This window comes from Zeus faber, assembly GCF_960531495.2.
Source record: "Zeus faber genome assembly, chromosome: 5".
Taxonomy (NCBI): Eukaryota; Metazoa; Chordata; class Actinopteri; order Zeiformes; family Zeidae; genus Zeus; species Zeus faber.
Genome location: NC_137192.1, coordinates 7,633,631 through 7,652,821, shown reverse-complemented (window position 1 = coordinate 7,652,821; position 19,191 = coordinate 7,633,631). Strand labels below are relative to the sequence as shown.

Below are 19,191 nucleotides of genomic sequence, written 5' to 3'. Positions count from 1 at the left end.
CACATATATTGACATATATTCAATTGATTATTTTTGAATATATGACATTATATATTATAATATATGTAAAAATATAAGTGTTGTGCCACAGAACACAGACTGCGCCATTATATAATAATTAGAATAATAATAATAATAATACTAATAATAATAATAATAATAATAATAAATGTAATGTATAAGCAACCTTTTTTCCTCTTTTAAGCAACCCAAGGACACTTTACAAAGGAAAAGAAAAATAAAGTTGGTGGAAAAGAGGCATGAGGGTGGGGGTCTGTCGCTCACCTCCATGCATCTGACACACCGTCCCTCCCCTTCCCATCCTCCTTCTCCTCCTCCTCCTCCACCCCCTCCTCCTCCCCACATCCAGCCCCGGTGTTCAGTCACACGGACACACTCCAAACCCGGGAATACCGTCTGCACGGCAGCCGGAGCGGATTTAACACCAATGCCTTTCACCTGGAGGACGGTCTGACGCAAGGGTACGTGGCTAATGTGATTCCTTTATTCTTACTATTATTCTTATGATAAGACAGTGCGCATCATGTGTCGTCAGTGTGACGAGTCCCGATTAGAAGGAAGAAATTCGATTAATCGCGTTCGTCCGTCTGAATCGTCAGGAAATACAAAAGGTCATTGTTGGTGCTGCTGCTGTGGAAGGAAAAAAAAAAAAAAAAGCCGCTTTCGATAAAAAAAAAAAAAAAAAAAAATCTGTTGATTCCTGAATACGTCGCTTTCTGCGACGTGCGTGCGTTTTCTACGTCCCAGTGACGGGGAAATCAATTCACGGATCGAGACGAGAAGCAGCAAGTCGTGTCGTTGTGTGGATCGTGTGGCCGACTCACCTTTCTCCTCCGTGCGTGATTCCGCTCACCACTCAACCGCTGACTGGCGGACGGACACCCCACGGGGGGCGACGCGCGGAGGGCGGGGGGTTACAAGTTGCGCGTGTAGGTATCGACGCTCTCAAGGATCCGAGCGCCTCGTATCGGTTTGTTCGGGAGTGAAAGTTGTAATCCGGAAGATCATTTTGGGAGGAAAATCCAGTGTTTCAACTTTATCGTAATGGGACCTGCTGAGAGACAGCCATTCTATGCATTTGTTGTTATGCGTGTGCCGCTCGCTGTTGCTGCTTCCGTCGCTGGCGGCGGGGTCCGCCTTCAACCGGCGAGAAAGCGATCGGGCACAAGAAGGATCGGGCACAAGAAGGATCGGGCACAAGAAGCGAAAGGCAGCGGCGGTGAATGTGACGAAGCAGCGTAGCCAGTGGTGATCAGCGAACTGTCAATATCACTGTCGAGTCAAGTACCTGGAAAGCAAAAATCAACGTTTGTCACACCACAAACATATGAGTATGTCACACCGCAGTAAATTGGGTTAATAACCATTCAGTCAAATATGAATGATTTAAAAAAAAAAAAATCTTCAAAAATCACCCCCCAAAAAAGAAGCAGTTTTCTCTGCTCGAATGTACAGGGAGCATGTCCGCCGAAGGTGCTGAAACCACGCCCACACACGGAAGAGGCTCAGCCTCCCTCAAGTGTAGGCCCGGTGCCAGGATGAAGTGACTGAGGGGACAGTTACAAACATTTGGGTGGTGTTAAGTTGCCATGCGTGTCGCTGTCGCTTTTTTTTGTTTCGTTTAATTAGGAAACTGAGTAAATAAACACATCTAAGGGCCCTACACAACTCAGAATTTTCTCAGTCGAATCGCATTCGCCTGTTCAATGCGAACATTCAACTTTTCGGCGAGGGGGCAAGGAGGAACGGGCACGAGCAATTGCTCGTGTCTAGGGTTGGGTGTTAGTGACCCGGTATTAAACCCGGGGCCTCGGGGGTAAATTATTAAAGACCGTATTATCGATAAGCCCCAACGTTACCGGTACTGTTAACGATATTGAAGAAATGAAGAAAATAGATTTTCTATTTATTTAGGCTATATAACCAGTTTCTAACTTGCAATAAGATTAAGATATTCATCTAAGAGGAATGTTTTGCTGTTATCCGAAGGGACAGCTCTCCTCTCTCTCTCTCTCCCGCTCCATTGCTGGAGATATGGAGATATGTTATCCCTCTGCCTGGCTCTCACAGGCACTAGGAGACGGGGGCGCAGATTGCGCCCTGATCCCCCCCCCCTCCATGCGTATATGCGCAGAAAATAAAGCAGTGTTATTTCTGCTCTTCTGCTCTGACTGCGGCCATCGAGAACCGTGTCCAGGTCCTTGTCCGGACGCGGACGCTTGACAAACATAAAAATATATTTATGATTCCCCTTATTTATAATTCCTCATTGAAATGTTATCCATGTGCATTTTTGTAAACTTCTATCGGTTGATTCTGTTTTTGTAATGCACTCTGACTGAAACCCCCCCGCCCCTTGCCAAAGCCGAAGGACTTCTCCACTTGAAGAATCTCCCCTGACTGATAATTTGACTCGTCGACTTTCAGTGGGCAGCCTTTCACATCTCCAACAAAAATACACTGTTTTTATTTGCTTTGTTTGGAGACAAGATCGCTCTGATCTCCGTGGCCGTGGTGGTTGGGGAAACTCTGCTCGAGCCTAATGATGCTCTGGTCTTTTCACAGGTTTTCAGCAATGAGTTTCGAAGGTGAAAAATAAATCACTGAATTGACTTTACAGGGACTTTAACCAAAAATGAACAGCGTCCTCGGACAATTATAATATCCTGGCCACCTCAAGTGACCCGCCCAAATCAATCGATCAAAAGAAGGCGTACTTTCGAGAAGACGAGGAAACGTTACATTTTCTAGGGGAATCCCGGGACTCGTCGTATAAACATGGAACGATCTCACGGATCGCCGCTTTAACACCGCTGAACAGTCGAGGCTATCTTGGACCATTCGTTCTGTTCCACTCTGCCGCCGGTGAGGTGGCCGTGTCACACCCTGTCCTTTGCATAGGCCTCCTCCCCCAAATGTTCAGGTATGCTTGTGCAAACCTTGTACTTTGCAGAGCACAGGCACGCGATCCCATCCAAAACAAACACAGAAAAGAAGACATGAAATTCCGAGCCGGGCGGTCTGGAAAGCGGGGAGAGGTGCATGAGCCGCATGACGCAAGTGCTTTTCCACATGCTCAGACAGGTCCATGTAGGGAAGTGGCTTCACCTTTGGCCCCCGGGGTTGTGGGGTGGTGGACCTCAGTGTTTTTGCCGGTTCATATCCAGGCGGAGCCCATTACCACCTGATGAGTTTGTTTGGAATGACATGAATTATGTCTTTTTCGCCTGAGGGTCTGTCTCTACATGTCTCTTCTTAATAGTAGGCTCTAATAAAGGAGACGGTTTGTGGGAGACGGTCCATCCGATGGCCTTCGCTGCTACGGACCAATCAAACACTTTGCCACGTTGGTATTAAGTCGTTGTTGTTTGCTAAATGCTAAAATAGCTCGAGTCACAAGATGTCTTTCTTCTGCCAGAAAAACAAATCACGTTGCTCCAGGCTGCAAGGCAGTCCTGCCCGGGTCAACCAGCTGTAGAGGAACCCTGCTGCTGCTGCTGCTGCTGCTTCATATACAAAATAGCCTGTGTCGGAAGGGTTGGGGGTGGGGGGGGTGGGGGGCGCTGCGGGGGATCTCGCGGGCCAGCGTGCTGCCTTCCAACCATTTTGCAATTCAAATATGTGGGCGTGAGGCAATGCAACTCAACGCAGCGAAGGAAGCCTGACACATTTTAATTAGCGAGAGTCGGAAATCAGTTTATCGTCACCATAGCTTATGCAGAAGATGGTGTGTGTGTGTGTGTGTGTGTGTGTGTGTGTGTGTGTGTGTGTGTGTGTGTGTGTGTGTGTGTGTCTGCCCATGTGTCATTGTCTCCTCTGCTTGGCTGTCATTGCTGTTGGCCCCTGTGGAATGTTCTTTCGGGCGGCCATTTTTTTTTTTATTTGGAGCTGGGGGGAATCTGGTCACGTACCTTCCTGACTGCTGTGCTACAATGACCAGGCACAGGCAGACACATAAACACACACACACCCGCTCCAGGCAGACACACACACACACACACGCGCGCACACACACACACACACACACACACACACACAATAAAGACACACATCATCGGCATACAGGTATAATAGTGTAAATATTATTTGCACTAGCAGGGAGACTTAAAGACTTTGCAGATTCTGGTTTAAAGGTTGTGACGCAAGTGGCAGTTGATGTCCATGTTTACAGTTCTCCTTATGTAAATGAAGCTTTGTTTACCTGCTAACTGGAGCGTGACAGTGGTATACTATGTCCTATCCACATACCCAGCGACGATAGAACCAGGGTCACGGCCGCAATAGTTCGAGTCTGCTTACCTTTTACCTTCACATGTATTTTTTTTTTTTTTTTTTTAATTCGATTACTCCTTTGCTGGGTTGGGGATTGATGCTGGGGCGGAGGGGTTGGTGGTGCTTAAGCCTGCATGCTGCCCCCCCCAACCCTACTGCTGTCAAATCAAAGCTTTATTTTAGAGCTTTAAAGTGACAACTTTAAGCTATTTGCACACACACGCACACACTGTATCATTCTCTCCCGTTAGAGAGAGAGAGAGAGAGAGAGAGAGAGAGAGAGAGAGAGAGAGAGAGAGAGAGAGAGAGAGAGAGAGAGAGAGAGAGAGAGAGAGAGAGAGAGAGAGAGAGAGAGAGAGAGAGAGAGAGAGAGAGAGAGAGAGAGAGAATCTGCTTCATCCCTTAAGACAGTTTCCTATCGCCCACCTTCACTCCCACGGCTCCTCCACAGCCGAGCACTTAGCTCTGCAGCTCAGCCCGCCTCATGATTTGCAATGAGTCAGCAGGTTCTCTCTTGCGCTCTCTCTCTCTTTTTTTTTTTTTTCTTTCCTTCCCTATTTCCCCTTTTTTTCCTCCCTTCCTCGTCTTCCTTCACTTCCTCTGCAAATGCGCCCCCCCCCCCCGCCCCCCTTTCCCAGCGCACCAGCCCCCAACCATCCACTGCCCTGTCCTCCTATGTCTCTGTTCCCTTCATTGTGCTGCCTCTCTCTCTCTCTCTCCCTCTCTCTCTCTTAATGAAAAACAGTCTTCCCAGGCAGTTCATGTATATTACGGGATGCACTGATACCATTTTTGTTCGGATCTCTTGGGGCTCTTCTCCACTATCGCGCATCGCGACGTCCACCAGTCGCTGATTTTTGGAGGACAACATGCGTACATGGCGTGCGTTTGTTCAGGAACTGATTCTGAAACCCAGCGGAAAAAAAACCCTTGAGAAAATGGCAACATGATTTTTCTTTCTAGCGAGTACCAAGTCTGCTTGTTCGGGTGTGTGGTCAGCGCTGTTCGGCAGTTCCTGCCTTTGAGCTGGATGCTACGTAGATTTTATGAGGCAGTCAATACGAAAGAAAAACAAAGCAGCCCGCAAAATGACCCGGCCGTGGCCTTGACCTTTACACCAGAGTCCAACTCCAACTCTCTGAGTACTTAATGTCTTTATACGCCGATTGTCGGACGTGTTTCAATAGTGTGTTCTGTGACCTTGCGGTGAAAGGAGATGGATTCTGAGTATTCCTGTTTAAATACTGTATCTGTTTATGCAGTGAAGTGTTTTTATGTGTGCGTGATTTTCCTTTGCACCCCAAATATGGGTATAATACTATCTTTATTTGAAGCAATGCAATCTAGTATAAATGTTGTTTCATATTCAAATATTGTTGCCCTTGCAGATTGATGTGCAATGGACGTAGAAGACATGACAACATACATATAGTATAGCGCTCAGAGGAAGGTTGATTTAAAGGTGCACTGTGTAGAATTTACAGAACCGACTTGGCAGAAATGGAATATAATACCCATAAATGTGTTTTACTTAGTGTATAATCCCATGAAAATAAGAATCGTGTTTTTATCACCTTAGAATGACCTTCCCTGTTTTTATCTGCATAGGGAGCGGGTACGCTTCGCGGAGGCTGCAATGGTGCACCGCCAGGTTTTTTCTACAGTAGCCCAGAACGGACAAACACTGGCTCCAGAGAGGGCCTTTTGCATTTCTCTCGAGTTTTGTGGCCACCGTCTCTTCCACGGAGGCCGCTATGTTGCACCGCCATGGGGTGCAATTAATCTCCATCCACATACCTTCTGTGATTTCATCCTTCTTGTGTGGTTACCCCTTTCCCATTGCCATTGCTTCCTCTAGCAATGGATAATGCTCCCGGTGCCGCTCTAATATGTCACCGTATTTGCTTTGCGACGACCCTCAATCGATGTTTTCTGCTGGTTGCCTTGACCTCCTTATACTTGTTACTTTCAGTAACAGTTCCACCGCGTCATTAGTCCAAGCAAAGAAATCTGTGGTCTTACTTTTTGCCACTGCTGTTCTTCCTTCTTAGTATTATCTGCAAACGAGCAACAAACCGCTGAGTATGCAATCTGCTTCCTGTTTACACCAGCATGTGCATGCCCAGTGTACGTGAATGGTCCACACTACGCATTACCTGGAAGTTAAGAGACGGACTCTTGTGCACTGGGTGAACTGATGCAGTGCAGTGGTCATAGGATTAAAACATTGAATTAAATTATAAATGGTTTTATCTTACTTTAATATATTTATTATTCAACACCTGTGATCTGATCGGCATGCTTTTTATTTTCCCCATACCGTACCCTGAAATAAAATTAAGATCCGATGCAGGACTCTGACTCAATCTCTCCGCACGTGCCAAAGGCACACGAGAGGTGAAAATGGAAAGCCAATCAATTTGGACAATCAAAAGCTGACCTTTGACCTCTATCCAATGACGTTTGTTGATATATAAAGAAGTCCCGCCACCCCCCCCTGGGTAGGTTGCAGATGTACTTGTAAACACACCGCACCCAGTGTCCAGAATGAGCAGCTGGTCGGATGCGGATATAGAACTTAAGGCAAGTAACGATTAACGACAAAAATGTTTGAATAAGAATAGACAAGTGTTAACAGAGGAAGTGTACGATGTCTGAAATCATCTCAACCCACACATTCAGCATTTAGGTGCATTGGAAAGAATGACAATATTATTAGCTGTCAAAATCAGGCGGTGACAGTTCAATAAGTAAGGATGCGCTGCAATACTACTATTAGAGTCATACAGGGTTATTTTACAAGTTGCTATGTCTTCAAAACAAACTGTGAATATATACTGTTACAGATGCAATTCAACAACACTGCACGATAATAATACTGGAACATAATACCCTAATACACCCTAGATCAGTGTTTTTCAGTCACTGTGCTGGGAAATATTGTCAAATTCCACTTAAAAACCATAATGGAAGCTTGTGTCTTGCAATATCAGAATAGCAAGGCTCTACTAATTCATCTAATTCATCAGTTGCAGCCAGAATAGCAGCTCTGTGTTCACCAGGACAGCTCAAGTTTAAGAGAGATGAAATGTTCGACTCGTTTTGTGAGAATAATTGTCGGGTCACTCGTTAAAGAGTAAAGAGTCGTTCTATTTTCCGACTCTTGGTTTTTTGGGGTAACGCATGGTGAGCGAGAGAGGACCTCCTGTGAAGGATGAGTTGTGAATGGAATTCTCACAAGACTCATTCCATTTATTTTGCTGGAATGCAAAGTGTGAATCAGTCACATTTAATATGAATTATGTCAAATGCCTTGACAGTTTCCTTGTCTTGACTTTAATTTAGACCTCTAATCACTTTCAGTTTCTATATCGAAGATTCACTCTTTTGCCTCAGTGACATCCGACTCCCGAGTCATTTAAAAGAGTTCATCACTATGAATGAACCATTTGAGACTCTTGCATCACTACTATTAGAAGGCCATAATGATAAGCGCAGTTCTTTGGGACATTTTTTGGTGGTTAACAAAACAGTTGTGTGCCGTGGGATTATTTCATTGTAGACATTGTGTAGTGACAGAAAAAAGGTCAGCAAACCCTGACTCAGAGGACAGGGTGGGATGAACACAATGCAGCAAACTACAACTTTCTCAGCTAGGTTTAACATCCAGAATTTATTTCAACCTGGCACATATTTATTCCAGATGGTAGTTATTTCTGTCCTTTCCCAGACCTGTCCCTGTGTTGTTGGTGTCGACCCATGTGTGCAATGCCCGTGCTGTAAAGGAGGAGTGGAGCAGACTACTCCCAGTCCCTTTGGGCCTATCCTGTGGGTTCCAAACTGGTTGGACAGGCTGGATCCTCAGAGTTGCATTGCTCAGCACTGCACATTCTTATTTGGCTGCGCACCCACTGCTTTGTACACTCGTGATGTTTACAATCTACACCCGTAGATATGTGTTGACTCATTGCCCGAGCCTTTTCGAATGTGTGCAAAATGTGAGCGGCTGGCTGTGGTTTGTCGAGGCAACAGGCTATATTTCATGCTGCCACACTGCATCCATCATCCATCATCCATCACATACGCCCAATCTCCGGGTGGAGGCGTGGTCGAAAGGAAAATAATGAAACGCGGGAGGCGTGCACGCCCTGTCGAAAACACCAAGAGGTCCGCCCACTGAGAGACACCCTTGAACTTGAATTTATTACTCTCAAAATACATGAGCGAGGTAGGCACGCTGCCCCCTGATAAATTCCCACCCTCAACACATCATCTGGTAAACAGAAATGTCCTACGTATTTTTTTGTTGTTCTTATTAGGGATGCAACGATAAACAACAAAAAAATATTATAAATCGACATGCCTTCATGACTTCATTCTCTATATAGCCTGCCTATCAATTGTTTTAAAGCCCAATAAACAGATAATATTTGACGGAATCTCCACCATTTCTCTGGTACCAGCACCGTTTTCTAACAGAAACTCTGTCATAAGTATATTTTTATGTGTGTGAATCGAACACGGCCCTCCATGCGCTCCAATCGCTGTGCCCAGTTCCTCCAAATAAAACAACTAAAAACAGAGTGTGGACGGACCACAGAGGAACGGGGCACGACTGGTAGTCTCGTTAGGTATATTTTCTGCGCGTAACGCATAGAGATGGGGTGATCGGGAGAGAGTAACGGAGAAAGTGTCCCCATTACGCACGGTTTCGTTCCACACCGTTCCATATGCACTTGTTTCGTTCCATAAGCAGACGTAATATGAGGAAAGACATAATATAACCTACATTGTAAGTAAAAGCACACTGTTGTGGTGCCCCAATCGTGGGCAACTCATCGCTGGCGCTCGCGTCGTCAGTACCATCAGAGAGGGAGACGCCCCTCTCTGCGCCCCCCTGCCCCATTGGAAAGGTGTCCTAGGCGGTCGCCTAGCTGGCCCATTGGAATAGCCGAGCTGCACCCCCCCCACCGAATAATTGAATATTTGCATTGATTTGGTTTCGCACTGTGTGCCCCATCCCACCTAACCCCGTGTGCCACCACGCAGGATTCAAAGACACTCAATGAAACAAAGCAGCCCACACACACACACACACACACACACACACAATGGACTGTAATTGTAATTTTGGCGCTTGAGCTGTGAACATCTGGTGTTGTGGGAGGTTGGAAAACGCCGTTAGAATCCTCGCTCCGCCATGCCCACTCACACGTTTGTGTTGTCTGTTTTCGCTTCGACGTTCTCACTTCGCCGCGGTGCCGGCGCTGACGAGTCGTAATGCGCCGTTGCTCCGTAATGAAAGGCCATTTACTGTTTTAGCATCGCCAGCCCAGATGGAAAAAGCACCATTTATTCAGTTATTTGCTCCCACCAACAGCAACGTTTTTCCTAATGGTTCTCTGATTAGCTCTGCAGGCTTGGTAAGATGAAATAAGTCACTGTTGTTTATTTGAGTAAGTTTAACTTCTGGTCCACGGGTACGCTTTTCTGCTGTCAGCTCCTCTGGTTAGTATTCCTACACTACGGGTCGATAAACTAGATCCACCATATTCCAGTGTTGACCGTTGTCTCAGCGTGCATTGATCTGTTTTACAAGCCTCCTCATCACTCGCGTCGCGCTCCGTGTCCCTCTGAACAGAAATGCCGACATCATGTGATATTTGCCCCCAAAAACACTTTTATTTGGTGTTTTGAGGCCGGCGTCTGTCTCTACTTACGGTAAGCGGTATTGAGATATTGAGATGCTGAGCCACTAACACCAACATAATAAACGCAGAGAGCTGCTGGAGTAGGCTGGGGCGATCACTGTGGGGTAGCGATCGCAGATTGATGATTTTATCAGAAAGGGGGGCATACAAGGTTATGTAATGTGGCAAATGCATTTTCCCCGTTACAGAAGTGCAGGATTTATTATTTACAAGTAAAGTATTTACACAAAAAGCATCCAGTTTTTACTAAATGAAGTCCCACAGCAACGGAAAGCAATGGTGAGACGGGTTTGTTTTTTCTCTGAAACAGGACGGAACGGGGCAGTCCCTGAACTCAGTTGTGTTTAAAAATTCTGTTATATACATGTAGGAAACAAACAAAAATAAAAAGATCTAAAATAAAAACACAGGCACAGGAGTCGTCAACGAATGCATACGATGCACCACTGTCTGGAGGAGAAATAAACAAAAATCCAATCGTCTGAATTAGGTTTACGTTTTTCATTTTCCATTAAAAGTAAGAAACTAAGCAAACAAAATAAATCTAAATCTTTCTCTATGAGATTATATTAGATATTGCTATATTATGATCGCAAGTTTTGCATATAGAGCGGGGAAGTGAGATCCGATCACAAGCAGTTACTCAACAGCTCTGTGCGGAGAGGGCACGTACACAGTTCCATTGCTTTGAGTTTTCCAAGTGGATAAAAAATAAAAAATAAATAAAATCATCCGTCATTTATGTCCATTGACGATCGATTGACAATTTAATCGTAAATCTGCCCATGCCTACCCTGTGGGATCCTTTCGGAGCCGGCGCTGATCCTACTAAGGAGATGAATGGCTCTACACAAACAGTAGAGTGGCGCTGGACACGCGCCTCTCTCCGCCTGTTGCTTCTCGTGTCCTTCTCCTTCTCTTTTCTTTTCTTCTGTTTTGGCCCAGTCCGCTGCTGAACCGTGCTCACACACGCACGCACGCACGCACGCGCGCACACACACACACACACACACACACACACACACACACACACACACACACACACACACACACACACACACACAAAGAGGACTTGACCTGTACAGTTGAACGGAGGTAGTTATTCAGCGTGGCCGCCAGGCTCCACAGCCTTGGAAAAAATTGAGAAGTTAACAAATAATAAAGAGAATGGAGAGAAAATAAAGTTCTTGGACCAGTGTGACACTGGCCAAAAGAAAAGACCTTCATAGAGCGGTACGCTAACATATGTTATTGGCTAGAGAGATACAGGTGTCGGAGAGGAATGCACCGTATATCTATGTACTGTATATACTGTGTGTGTGTGTGTGTGTATATATATATATATATATATATATATATATATATACTGTTTATTGGATTTGAAAAGATGACAGGCTGGTCTTTTTTTATAACAAATTATTAAAATTTCACAACTAATTTTGAGAATACTTATTGCGGAACACAATATACAGTTTATTCCGTGAGGGGGAAAACTATTAATAGAGTGTAATTCACATACAGCTGTCCTGCTATAGTGAATGACCTTGGAGTATAATAGTTGCACATTAATTAAATGAGTCATCCTTTGCAGAAAGATGACTCATTAGTCCCCGTTAATTGCAAAGTAATCGTTAAAGTGCTTGTTTGATGGCGCTATGGCATAGTGATTCTTGTGCTTATCTTACTGACAATATGACAGAGAAGTGAAAGTTCATGTTCCATGGCAGGTAGCTGGAACCACAGTTGCGTACCGACAACGACGAACAACTTAGAAATGCGGTATGCAGAAAAAATGGCTTTCGTCGTCGGTTTTAGTCCTTGAAGAGAACCCCAAAACCCTTAAGAGAGAATACCAAGTACTCAAGAACAGGCTTGATAAGGAGCTCCTTTGAATTTGTTCCTCAAGAAGAACAGACTCGCTCTGGTTTTCCGTCTTGTGGCGCCGTCATTGACATGAATGCCGCGATGTCCAATGCCCAAACCCATCCTGGCATTTCAGGCATTAAGAACAGAACTTAAAAAGTGAAAGACGACATGAAGTGTTATCTTGATATTGGCCGATGCCTTTGTTTTCATCTGTCTATTCGTTTTCAGGAGATGATGCTATAGTTTGCAATCACTGAAAACAACACAGTGCCAAGGAATGTAGAACAATCATAATGGAATAAAAGGTTTTTAGTTGAGGAGAATGCACTGGACGCTTTCCTTTGTCAGTAAGTTGTTAAGTGTACCACCAGCACGACCACACAACGCTGATGGATCTGATGCATCGCTGTTGCACATCTATATTCAAACGGCCGCAAAGATTTCCACTTTCTGTGTCATACACAAAGGAGTGGATTATTTTTAAGAAACCCCACCCCCCCCACAAAACAGGACATCTCCATTATTCCACGAAGCGGGTAATGAATGATTCTCCACAGGGCCTAGATAACATTGACAAGGGTAAATCAGCGCTTTAATTTAATTTGACAGCCTCATATTCAGCCCTGTTTGTCTCCCTCACATTATGCTCCCGGCTGGCAAACCGGTGTATTGTTTGTTTTTAGAGAGAGCCGGACTTGAGCTTCCAGGCAGAAATAGCTCTTGGCCGTGAAGTTTGCTCCGAGCTTGCCTGATTATATGTTTTTACTATTCCCTCTATACCTAAGTCATAATAACTATTACACAACCACTCCAATTTTAAAAGAAAAACTCCATATATATATATATATATATATATATATATATATATATATATATATATATATATATATATATATATGGAGTGGGATTTATTAGGCAGCAAGTGAACAATTAATTCTTGAGGTTGATGTGTTGGAAGCAGTAAAAATGGTGAAGCGTAAGGATCTGAGCGACTTTGACAAGGACCAAATTGTGATGGTTAGACGACTGGGTGAGAGCATCTCCAAAACGGCAGGTCTTGTGGGGTGTTCTCAGTATGCAGTGGTTCATACCTACCAAATGTGGTCCAAGGAAGGACAACCTGTCAACCGGTGACAGTCATGGCGTCCATGGGCTCATTGATGCATGTGGGAAGTGAAGTCTAACCAGTCTGATCCAATCCCGCAGAAGAAGTTCTGTAGCACAAATTGCTAAAAAGGTTCATGCTGGATATGATAGAAAGGTGTCAGAACATACAGTGCATCACAGCTTGCTGCGTATGGGGCTGCGTAGCCACAGACCGGTCAACGTGCCCATGCTGACCCCTGCTGAAAGCTACACCTACAATTGGCACGTGAGCGTCAGAAAGGGACCATGTGGATGACTGGGGTTAGGTTCCGATCCTATCGAGCATCTGTGGGATGTGCTGGAACAACAAGCTCGATCCATGGGGGCCCCACCTCACAACTTACAAGACTTAAAGGATCTGCTGCTAACGTCTTGGTGCCAGATACCACAGGACACCTTCAGAGGTCTTGAGGAGTCCAAGCCTCGACCTCAGACCAAGACAATATTAGTTGTATTGGTCAGGCTGAACGATTAATCAAATTAAAACCGACATCACAATGTAATTCCACGTAATTCTTCAATGACAAAGGCTGCGATTAAAAAATTAAAAATTAAAACAACAAAATGTATTATTATTATTTTTTTTTATGTTACACAATCTGACCAATACAGCTGTCCAGGGCCGGCTCTTCTAAAAGGCCAGATAGGCAACCGCCTAGCACCCAACCCAACATTTTTTATAAAAAATAATACATTTCTGCTGAAACACTGCATATTTTTTTTTGAATGTTAATTTTCAGATTCAAACATTGCAAGGCTTGATATTCTACTGTGATTGAAGGTTTTTCTTTTAATAATGCAATAGTTTAATAAAGATAGTTTATTCATATCAATTCATGCATCAATATTCATTTCATCATTACATGTAGGCCTGTCCTACAGGAAAGAGCAGTTTATATGTTGACTGTATCCAATGTTGTGTTGGTCATATTATAGAATGACTTATTGCTTTTGTTTAGTGAATAATACAGAAGATAAGGAACTTTTAATAAGAAATCACATACAAAATCGCAATCGCAATAAGAATCGTTTAAGAAATTGTGTGTGTGTGTGTGTGTGTGTGTGTGTGTGTGTGTGTGTGTGTGTGTGTGTGTGTGTGTGTGTGTGTGTGTGTGTGTGTGTGTGTGTGTGTGTGTGTGTGTGTATATTTATATATTTATATATATATATATATATAAATAGATTGGTGATAATATATAGATTATTAATTATTGTTTCTTGTAATATTTCATGTGTGTAAATATTTTATCAACTCACCAATAACAATCCCCAAAATGTCGTCAAATTATCAATACCATGATCGCTAGCCTGCTAAACATTTTGTTTAGCTTTTTTATTTTGACCTTTTTTTGTGTCATAGCAAGCTATGCATAGATGGAGTCAATCAATAAGGCCTATTTCTCCCAAAAAATCTTTAATTCTAAACAGTAATTTACTGTCATTCAGTTTACAAATCACTCATAACCTCCATATTTCGCCATCTCAAGTCCAAAAATCCTTGTCTAAAAAGTCCTGGTTCTGGTGTGTAAGCTTTCCCTCAGGATAATGGTGCGGCACACTACCGGGCCCTGGTCCAGCCCTTTACCCGCCGCCCCCCCTGTCTCGATTCAAAAACGACCTTCCTGTGTCCGTCAGGATGGAGGAATCATTCTCTCTTCTCTGTTGGGTGGGGGGGTTGATATAAAGAATCGACTCCAAAAATTAGGTCCCACTTCCTCCATCAATCATGTCCGCTTCCCCCGTGCATTTCTCCTGGACTTCTGGAAATCTACTCCTCTATCTATTACGCTGTATGTGTTGTATCCCGCCCCGCCCATTGCATAATTGCAGCAATGCCAGAGGAATATTTGGTCGCGGCACCAGTACCCATCGCGCCTTCCATTAGATAATACTAGAGGATGGAAGTGTCTATGACCTACACGTTGGAACACTGGAATTCCACGGCAAATCGGTGTTAAACTCCATTAACTGAATAAAAATTCTAACCTTATAAGGACAAAGTGATTTTGGCCATTTCCAGTGATTTTTGGTGAACGCCAAACGTCCACCTCTGTTGGTTCCAGGAAGCTGGATCATGGCAGTAGTTCAGGGCCTCACATAGAGAGCCTGTGAGTGATCACATTTTAATCCTAAGTGAGAATCCTCAAACTACTAGAGAGGAGATAGGGGGTGGTATTAACTTTTCTAAGGTTTCACAGTAAGCGCAATAGATTTTCAATGAATGATTGGAGTACCAACAACATGTCACTAATTAACATGAAATAAAACAATTCCTTTAGTCCTGTTCTGCCTTATGACTTTTTGACAAAACGGTCTATTGAGTGAGTCAGATGTCTAGTATATTCAAAATTCCTCCACCTCAAAACTTATTTGACTGGTCACTACGATGACTTTGTACGTCTCTCCATTGTTGATGTTAGCTTGTTGCCTAGTGTTGGTGAGAATCTGCTTTGGTCAGCTGCAAAGACCAGCACAAATCTTTTACAAGAAAGAGGAATTTATACCAACTGTCAAATCAACTGTCAATACCAATGTGACAAAACTGCAGATGAGGGAAATGTAAGTATTTCGATAATAATTCTGATGTGTGTTTTTCTTTCTAAAAAAAAAAAAAGTATGTGGTACATAGACTGTATTCTGCACTGCACGATCTGCTGCACGTTTCTACAAATAAAAACAATGTATTTATTTTATTTTCCAGCGTTTACTAATTGAATGATAGAAAAGAAAAAGCCCCGCGCGGTGCAACCACTAGTGCAGCAGTGCCCTTGCCTTACGAAAGTTGGAACCAACTTTTAAATTAGGCCTTGTAGGTCTAATATACAGTGGGGCAAAAAAGTATTTAGTCAGCCACCAATTGTGCAAGTTCTCCCACTTAAAAAGATGAGAGAGGCCTGTAATTTTCATCAAAGGTACAATTCAACTATGAGAGACAGAATGGGGGGAAAGAATCCAGGAAATCACATTGTAGGATTTTTAATGAATTCATTGGTGAATTCCTCGGTAAAATAAGTATTTGGTCACCTACAAACAAGCAAGATTTCTGGCTTTCACAGACGTGTAACTTTTTCTTTAAGAGGCTCCTCTGTCCTCCACTCGTTACCTGTATTAATGGCACCTGTTTGAACTCGTTATCAGTATAAAAGACACCTGTCCACAACCTCAAACAGTCACACTCCAAACTCCACTATGGCCAAGACCAAAGAGCTATTTAAGGACATCAGAAACAAAATTGTAGACCTGCACCAGGCTGGGAAGACTGAATCTGCAATAGGTAAGCAGCTTGTTGTGAAGAAATCAACTGTGGGAGCAATGATTAGAAAATGGAAGACATACAAGACCACTGATAATCTCCCTTGATCTGGGGCTCCACGCAAGATCTCACCCCGTGGGGTCAAAATGATCACAAGAACGGTGAGCAAACATCCCAGAACCACACGGGGGGACCTAGTGAATGACCTGCAGAGAGCTGGGACCAAAGTAACAAAGGCTACCATCAGTAATACACTACGCCGCCAGGGACTCAAATCCTGCAGTGCCAGACTTGTCCCCCTGCTTAAGCCAGTACATGTCCAGGCCCGTCTGAAGTTTGCTAGAGAGCATTTGGATGATCCAGAAGAGGATTGGGAGAATGTCAGATGAAACCAAAATAGAACTTTTTGGTAAAAACTCAACTTGTCGTGTTTGGAGGAGAAAGAAAGCTGAGTTGCATCCAAAGAACACCATAACTACTGTGAAGCATGGGGGTGGAAACATCATGCTTTGGGGCTGTTTTTCTGCAAAGGGACCAGGACGACTGATCCGTGTAAAGGAAAGAATGAATGGGGCCATGTATCGTGAGATTTTGAGTGAAAACCTCCGTCCATCAGCAAGGGCATTGAAGATGAAACGTGGCTGGGTCTTTCAGCATGACAATGATCCCAAACACACCGCCCGGGCAACCAAGGAGTGGCTTCGTAAGAAGCATTTCAAGGTCCTGGAGTGGCCTAGCCAGTCTTCAGATCTCAACCCCATAGAAAATCTTTGGAGGGAGTTGAAAGTCCGTGTTGCCCAGCGACAGCCCCAAAACATCACTGCTCTAGAGGAGATCTGCATGGAGGAATGGGTCAAAATACCAGTAACAGTGTGTGAAAACCTTGTGAAGACTTACAGAAAACGTTTGACCTCTGTCATTACAAACAAAGGGTATATAACAAAGTATTGAGATGAACTTTTGTTATTGACCAAATACTTATTTTCCACCATAATTTGCAAATAAATTCTTTAAAAATCAGACAATGTGATTTTCTGGATTTTTTTTCTCATTTTGTCTCTCATAGTTGACGTATACCTATGATGAAAATAACAGGCCTCTCTCATCTTTTTAAGTGGGAGAACTTGCACAATTGGAGGCTGACTAAATAATTATTTGCCCCACTGTAAGTGAAGATTCAGGAACTGGATCTTTTATTTCTCGCCTCAGTTTGTTCAGAAACTGATTTTGGTGGAATTCTAAGATTAAATAACTGAAAGTTTACATACTTCATACAACAGAACCCAGCGTCTTCTGCCCAAACCCCTTTGGCCACGGAACTAGGGCCCAGCGGCTCATTTACATTTAAAGCGACACACTGAAACAGCCTGTTTTTGAACAGGATGTTTTTGAGGCATGTTAGATGTCTAAAATGCATTATCCGAGTGGTATTTTCAACAAAAAACTTCAAAGACATGTTTTGCGGACCTCAGAGACCTATATTTACCTGTTGAAAATAAGTATAACAGGCCCCCTTTAAACTTTGTGCACTTGTTGATGACCAGTGTCAAATATGCCCAGGTTACGACCCTAAATGTATTGGTCTGCTCTTAATTTGTTGGCTTCTTGCTAAACAATAACTTTCCCATCATTTGAATTCATGTATCGTGCTTATTCTCTACATGGATATTTAATCGAATTGACTTTTGAAGTCCTTTTTAACGACTTGTTCCTTCGCTGAATGCCAAAGGATGTCTGTTGCCACGGCAACCGGGAAGTTTGATGCCCATGGTCAGCGGAAAACACTTTGCAGCCAACTCTCTGCGTGTGCACTTTCATAGCCTTTAGCTGGATTCAATTATAACTGCCTCCTCCTCATATGTACCCCCCTCCTGAGATACACATTCACATTTCATTTTTGGTATACAATACCATTTTGTAACGAATGGCCGCTCACTCTCCAGCCTCCTCTCCAAATCCTGTTGAAATAAGCTAAAATATACTGTTAAATGGAAAGGACATAGCCACATTGTCAAGTGAAGTGTATTTCTATCGTCCTTTTGTATATGTGTGGTACTATCCATTCATCTAATCCATGTTCAGTTATATTCTCATTTATTTCTTAAATTCTCTGGACAAACCTCCCCATTCCACGTTAATTAGCAAACGTCTTTGCACCGAAAGTTGTATCATTCCTTTATGTTCTTTCAGGAGCTACCACTCTCAGAGGAAGGCTTGTGAAAACCTTTTTCAATTAAGATAAAAATTGAAGTGGGTATATCAGTTTAAGTGTGAAGGTTTTGCTATAAAGCTCTGATGGTCATTTGTTGCTCAAAAGCAGATGCTTGGGACTTTTAACTGTGTTTCTGCTGAGAAGAAAGAATCCCTTTATTGCTGTGCCTGTTATTATTGCATTTTTTTTTTCACATACATGTACAAATGAGCCAAATCAGGATTCTGGTATATTACTTCTCTCTAACCCAGTGAAAAGTGCAATCCTAGAGTATGAATATTATTCCCAAACTACAAGGCCCAGTAGTTTGGGAATAATATTTGAAGACTTTGCCTGATGTTAAGCTCGTGAAGTTCATCATGGTGCTTATACAGGACCGTACCTTTGTACTGGAGACCTCAAACGGCCAACGCAGCAAGAGAAGAAGACTGAGGAACAGGCTCCCCCAAGGCTCTGTTCTTGCCCCTACACTTTTTAACATCTACACGAGTGCTCGCTATACACCTACGCTGACGACTCAGCCATTGGATTTGGTGACAAAGCCTTTAGTGTGGTTGAGAATGCCCCTGAGAAAGATCTCTTGCTACTGAGCAGGTACTTCCACAAATGGCATCTCAAGCTTAGGCTGCCCAAGACAGTTTGCTCAGTGTTCCATCTTGCCAATCGATGTGCGAATACCATGCTGAACATCACACTCGACGGCACCATCG

The 19,191-nt window shown here is 43.5% G+C and overlaps 1 protein-coding gene across 1 annotated transcript in view; it reads left to right on the top strand.

Moving 5' to 3' along the window:
- The first annotated feature begins 394 nt into the window (after window positions 1-394).
- LOC307230198 (band 4.1-like protein 1) overlaps window positions 395-19,191 on the top strand; it is an 87,244-nt gene continuing 68,447 nt past the window's right edge. The window contains exon 1 of the mRNA XM_080000433.1: window positions 395-482. The gene's annotated coding sequence lies outside the window, so the exon portion shown is untranslated. The remainder of the gene's footprint in view (window positions 483-19,191) is intronic.